The following is a 7,326-nucleotide window of genomic DNA, read 5'->3' on the forward strand; positions in this document are numbered from 1 at the left end:
AGCTCCAAGTAAGCCTGCCAAGTAAGCGTCTTGCTTACTCACCCCCAAAGGCTCTTTTCAGAGCCACTCAACCTTCCACATAAAGAGCTTTCATCTTGAACTCCTTCATAGTAAGAGCTATGTGGCAGTTGAAATGGCCTATCTTCATCTTTACATTCCTATTCTGATTTTCTCAGTATCCTGGGTTCTTGAAATGGATGGCTTTAGCAAGCACAGAATGGAAAGACGGGTTTAAAACAGCAGTGTTTGGTTGCTAAACTGTTAACTTCAGAAGTTTAATTAGTGCTTAATTTAGCAGTTTATCTCCGGGTTTGTAGCTGAGAAATCTTGGGTTGTCCGGGAGTTCTGTCTATTGACATCCTTTATACAGAAGCCTGTCTAGAGAGCATATTGAGCTTTGTGAATCTGAGTCCTTGTTCAGTGGAAAACAGGATACCGTACCCCTGGTAGCATGAGAAACTAATTTCCTAGTAAATGGAAGGGGTTGTGACCCTTCACTGGACTTAAGGATAGATGACTATTGAATAGCTCCAACCTTCCGCTGTTAGCTGCAAGTAATTGAAGCATTTCAGGCTTTGAAGAAGTGTAAACAGGATTTATAAAAGGAAGGAGCAGGAAAAGCAGCAACAGCGAACAGCCTGGAAACCATGCCTCTGACTTTGTGGTCATGTGATCGGCAGCCAGCAAGAAGGCATCTTCCCTTAAGAGGCTTGCTTGATAGGAATCCTTAACAATACGTCAGCTGTACATTTACAAGATCCCTGAGACTAAGGTCAACCAGAGCCCTTCAGTGACAGTCCCTTTTGAGAAGTCCACCCTCCTAGGCATTTCTCTGTTGGATCAAGGAGTGTGGAACAGGGTTGTGACACCCCACTGGTTTTCTCGCACTTTCCGAGTGCAACCATCTGGTATCCAAGTTCCAGCCCTACATCCGCAGCCTTGACTTCAGGGCTGTCATTTACCTTGGTGGATTTTCTCAACTCGTTCCAAAGATATAACCACTAGGGTAACATTCTTTATGCGCTGAACCCCCTAGAAGATTCGGTCCTCGCCTTTTGTTCTAAAAAGTTCTGCTGTCTCATTTGGAGATACCCTGACATGCTCCTCAAAGCAGCCCATGCCTGAAATGTGTGCCTCACTCACTGTCACTGTCCATCATTCAGTCAAACCACAAAGGTGAACCAGGCATGCTCTTACCTAGGACATGAAATGCTATATCAAAGAGGAAATAATGTACACAACCACAGAAGAGTAATAAAATGTGCTTAAAGTTGGAGGGACCTGAGGCCCACTACTGGTTCCTTCATTCTCTAGCTGGGTGACTTTGGCCATTGTGCAGAACCATTCAGCGTATTTGTGTACTTGCTTCCGAAAAATGAGGACAGTGATTATTTGGAACCTCAAATCTGCCACTTTTTATTTTAAATCAACTATCACACAATTAATACTCCCCTTGAATCAGACTGGCAGTCCGCCACGAGCTTGCGGTTCACCACCCCAATTGTGTGCTCAGGAACTTGGAGTGATACTTTGTAAAAATATGAAAAACGTGAATCATCAATGCTGAATTTCTCTGGAAACTGCAGCTTGAGAAAACAGAAGCCCTTGACTCTATCTGGCTGGTTATCAGACCATGACCCTGAAAACACTCCCAACTTAGGACCCGTTCAGCCATCACTGTCCTCTTCTCTGCGGAGCGATCTTCTCACAGATGTGGGCAGACCCATCTCCCTCCCGGGCGTTCTGCCTCACCCAGGTGGCATGTTAGTGGGGAAGTCTCCCCCCACCCGCACCCTATTTAAAACTACAACCCTCCACCACTCATCCCTCCCATTCCCTGGCAGTCCTTAATCTTCTTGGCCTGTTTCTTCAGCTCTTTAATCTCTTTACTTACCAAAATATTGTATTTGTTTATTTTTATTTCCTGTTTCCTACAAGGACAAAGTCGGTGAGCTCCACCGGAGGCAACTTTACCCATGTTTATTCACTGCTCAGTTTCCAGCACCTCGCCTCAAACAACATTGTAAGCACTCAAAAAGCTTTTGATGAATGTTCAGACAAAGTAAAATTAAAATATGCATGTAACACACAATGGACACCCATTCTCTAGCACCAGAGATCAAGTCCATGGCTGAATTATCCAAACGAGCACCTATGCCTCATAGTTCACCTCACTTAGGCTTCAAGTTCTTCATCGTTGTATTCTGGCTAATAATGCCCCTAGCCCCAGAGTTATTGTGTGAACTAAATAAAATGATCTTTTTTTTTTTAATTTTTTTAATTTATTTTTTGATACAGAGAGAGACAGAGCATGAGAAGGGGAGGGGCAGAGAGAGAAGGAGACACAGAACCGGAAGCAGGCTCCAGGCTCTGAGCTAGCTGTCAGCACAGAGCCTGACACAGGGCTCGAACCCACGAACGTGAGATCTGACCTGAGCCAAAGTCGGAGGCTTAACCGACTGAGCCACCCAGGCGCCCCTAAAATGATCTATGTAGGCACCAAATTACACTTTTGAAGTGATAAAATCAAGGCTCTTTACCGCCTAGAATTCCGGAGACAGGCATCTTTAACATCTCGTTTGGCAAATGACCTAACAGAGACAAAGATGCCACCCAGAGCGTGGACTTGGCCGTCAGCAGTGTAGATCCAGCCGGAACACTGATGCTGACACTCTCACCCAGCCAACTCCAGCTGGCGGCTCACCATTGTCCCCACGAGGGACACACGAGCCTCTAGCCTAGTCCCGGAGGACATCCGGGTCTGTCTTCTTGAATTTTGCAATTCAAACAACTGGAGTTTGTACCTGAGGATAAACATTTTGCCTGTGGCCATAAAACTAGTACATCTTAAGTACCAGGGTACGGATTGCATTTAACTTCTAATCTGCATAGATTTTCCCTTTTCTCTGTAAGTATAAAATGCTAAATAAAGGTCAGCTTCTATTTGCCAAGTTTGGATAGAAAGAAAACTCTGCCCTAATTTTTGTCCTGGACCACAGCTGGGAGTACCTACGTATAAAACAGAACCTGCTTAACTGAGAAACAGGAAGAAAATCCTAGGTTCAACGCCTCTCAAGGCCTGGCCTCTCAGAGCTAAAGTCTACAAGCCCCTACTTCATCTGGCATTTTATCTCTCCGTCTTCTCCTCCTATTGTGTCCTACCGAGTCCATGCCCCTCTCCCCTCTCCTCTCCCCTCCTTTCAAATCTATGCTTGTATTGGAGTCTTCATAGGCCTAAATTTCAACTGTTTCAAATTTGTTTCACGTAAATTTCAACTCCCCATGACACTGCTTATCCTACCTTTATTTTTCTTCTTACCATCTACGATACCATCTCCGCTAGTCCTCTCCTTTGTTGTCTGTCCTCCTGGGCGCACATGTAAACTCCACAAGGGCTGAGAATTCGGTTTTGTTCTCTGAGTATATTCCCAATACACAGAACAGCACCTAGCACGTTGTTAAACTCCCAACAAATATATGGGTGGAGTAAATAAATTTTCAAATTCATCGATGTTGAGAAATGTTTGTTGGGGGAGTCATCACAGCAGCATCATTAGGCTTTAAAACGGTAGATGTGTTTTTAAATATTGAGAACAGAAATGATACAATTTTCTTTGCAATAATCAAGGCAGTGGGGTGGAAGAGGTACAGATAAAATATATTTAGCTACTGTTGATGTTCAAGCCGGTGCAGGGCATAGAGTTTATCAAACCATTATTTCCACTTTCATATATTCTGAAATGCCACAGAATAAAAAAGTTTAAAAAATGAAAAGAATGGGGCGGCCGCGGTGAGAAGATAAATTGATAAACAAAAGGCCATGGAGTAACACCAGGTGAATACGCAAACGGCACTTACTGCCCAGTATGAAGTATCCACAGACTGTCTAGCAGGAAATCTAGAATGTTCCCCTCTGTAGCATCCCTTAACATCTGTATTGTTGGGGGGCCTGGGTGGTTCAGTGAGTTGAGCCTCTGACTCTTCATCTTGGCTCAGGTCATGCGTGATCTCACATTTCATGAGCTGAAGCCCCTCGTTGGGCTCTGAACTGACAGCACAGAACCTGCTTGGATTTCTCTCTCCCTCTCTGCTCCCTACCCCATACTCCATTCTTGCTCGCTCTCTTGCTCTAAAAATAAAATTAAAAAAATGTTTTTAATCTGGATTTATCAGTTGCCCAAAGCAGTCCTGTCTCGCATCATAGACACACATTATCCTTACCCTCAGAAATGACCACAAATGCCAGATACCATTTGATTCATTGCAGTGAAATTAAAAGTCAAGCAAGCCAGAAAACCCTTTTATTTAAAAGAAATAAAAAATAAAAAGAGCAGTACACTCTCTCTGAAAGCAAGCTACAAGCCTGATTCTAGATATAATTCCTTGCTAAACTGGGAGACAGGTTAAATAGGAGCTAATCACAAGATTGGAATTTATGTAGCATCCGGTCTTGACGCTGACTTCCTATTGGCAGCATCTGAGTTTTAATAATTCCCATTGCCTAGGATCACCCCCCCAGACTACAACTAAAATGGTACTGACTGCACGTCAGGCACTTGGGTTTTTTTTGTTTTGTTTTTTTTTTTACAAAACCTCTCATTGTCTGTAATGTGCAATCAATATTGAGATTGCTGATCTCAATCAGATCAAACTATTTGCTATTGATTTGGAGAACATTTAACTTTATGAGATAAACATGTTGTTTGCAAATGATAATCCCTGGCAAGAGTTCAGAAAGCTTTCTTCATAAGGCCAAAAATATAATTTTTTAAAATGGGCTTCTCAAACTGGTGTTAGTGACAACCATGTGAGGTGAACTTGGTACAATGCAGACTCTGCCTAAGCCTGAGTGGGGCCAGAGAACACCTGTCCACAAATGTTTGAAACCATTAGGACTCTGTGATAGGCTCTGAACCAATAGGCTCATTAGAAATCCCAAATCCACTCCTTTTAATCAATGATTACCCTGCACTGTTCTGTGAAAAAAAAAAAAAATCTTTTACACTAAAGCCAAAATGTTCACTTTTAACTCGAGGACAGGAATTCAGCAAATTGAGGTTTCAGACATAAAGCAGCTCACCATGTCCACACAGGTCGGGCAACGCCCAAAACCTGAGGGAACATACTCCCTACAAGGTGGACGCAGCAAATGCAAGCAACAGCGTCTAATTCACGGAGTAAAGACCCCACTTTCCACGTGTCCCCATTAGCCTTACTATTACACCCTTGCAAACCACCTGATACCAGCGGATACCACGGTCAAGCCAAAGAACCCAACTTCGAAACTTACAACCAGTTTCCCAAGAACCATAAGTTCCTTATGCAAATAACCTGTCCACCAAGCCGCTTAGGACACATCCGATAAAGGCAGCGGCTCGAGAACACGAACAGCAAACGCTACCAGCAAATCAATTGAACACCTTAAGGAACCACAAAGCAAACAAGTCTCCAATACCACGCATTAAAACCCCAAGAACTGCATAAGTGGGTAAAGTTACAGCAATTTCGCAGAGAAAGTGGGTGGCTCTTAGAAGAGCCTTTGAGTGGATTAAAATCAAGACCAAGAAAGCGTAATTACGCCCGCTCGCCGCGGATGCGGCGCGCCAGCTGGATGTCCTTGGGCATGATGGTGACGCGCTTGGCGTGGATGGCGCACAGGTTGGTGTCCTCGAAGAGCCCCACCAGGTAGGCCTCGCACGCCTCCTGCAGCGCCATGACGGCCGAGCTCTGGAAGCGCAGGTCGGTCTTGAAGTCCTGCGCGATCTCGCGCACCAGCCGCTGGAACGGCAGCTTGCGGATCAGCAGCTCCGTGGACTTCTGGTAGCGGCGGATCTCGCGCAGGGCCACCGTGCCGGGCCGGTAGCGGTGCGGCTTCTTGACGCCGCCGGTGGCCGGCGCGCTCTTGCGGGCCGCCTTGGTGGCCAGCTGCTTGCGCGGGGCCTTGCCGCCCGTCGACTTGCGCGCCGTCTGCTTCGTGCGAGCCATAGCGGTAGAACGCTAACACGGTTTGCAACGGAAAATCTTTCCGTGCTGGCTCTTATTTATAAAGGCGACGACTTCCTGATTGGTCCGAGTCTTCAAATTCCGCGCCCTGAATTAAGTAACCTGATGGGCCTCCTGATTGGCTACCAGGACTCACTTTAGAAAACCTTGTGATACTGAAATACATTTATCTTCCTAGAGTTCTCCGTCCTTTATTCACCCTGTATTTAATGTTTCACGGTACCTTAACTGGTTTTGTTTTAATCCTCTTGTTTGGAATTGAATTTAGGAAGAGACGAAAAATAAAAACTCCACAGTTCCTGAGCAGTTTTGAAAGCTCTCTGAACTTGATTGATCCAGTTCAGTTTCGTCCTGTGTCATTTCTCAAAGCTTCTGACCTTGAAGAAAAGTTTTATATTAGCAATGAAAGCGCCATATTACATAACTACAAAGACACCAACAAACATTGGCATCACTTCCAAATACTGTTCCTAGAAAACATAAAAATCGCACCGCTGTTGAAATGTGACGATCGTTCGATTCCTGAAAAAGCCTAAATTTTGCTAACTTTAATCAAACCAAACTGGTAATGCCATCGCATAACATTTTAAATATGTAAATGCTTATCTAAATTTTTTGTTCTCTTTATTGCATTCAGTGCCCGGGCAACTGCAATTTGACAGTGTCATAAATTTCTGTCATGTTTTTGTCTCCTTAGGACGGGATCTAGGAATACACAAGGTTCTTAAACAGGCACTACTGACATAACATTAAACTAATGCAATTTTGAAAAAAAAAAAAAACTTTCTGACGGTGGAGAAAATGGTCTAGAGTTGCTCAACACAGCCAGCCAATCAAAAACTAGAATTGAAATTACCTTATTTGCATTGGATGTTTCTACTGGCTGATTTTCTCCAATCAGGAGTTAAGATAGATTAAGCCTCTATTTGCATACCAGCCATATAAAAGTAGGACATCCCTAGAGTTAGTTTTCAGTGTGTTAACTATTTTCACTAGGTTTGTGAGCCATGCCTGAACCGGCCAAGTCCGCTCCCGCCCCGAAGAAGGGCTCCAAGAAGGCGGTGACCAAGGCGCAGAAGAAGGACGGCAAGAAGCGCAAGCGCAGCCGCAAGGAGAGCTACTCAGTGTACGTGTACAAGGTGCTGAAGCAGGTGCACCCCGACACCGGCATCTCGTCCAAGGCCATGGGCATCATGAACTCGTTCGTCAACGACATCTTCGAGCGCATCGCGGGCGAGGCGTCGCGCCTGGCGCATTACAACAAGCGCTCGACCATCACGTCGCGGGAGATCCAGACGGCCGTGCGCCTGCTGCTGCCCGGCG

This window comes from Suricata suricatta, chromosome 7 (assembly GCF_006229205.1).
Source record: "Suricata suricatta isolate VVHF042 chromosome 7, meerkat_22Aug2017_6uvM2_HiC, whole genome shotgun sequence".
NCBI lineage: Eukaryota > Metazoa > Chordata > Mammalia > Carnivora > Herpestidae > Suricata > Suricata suricatta.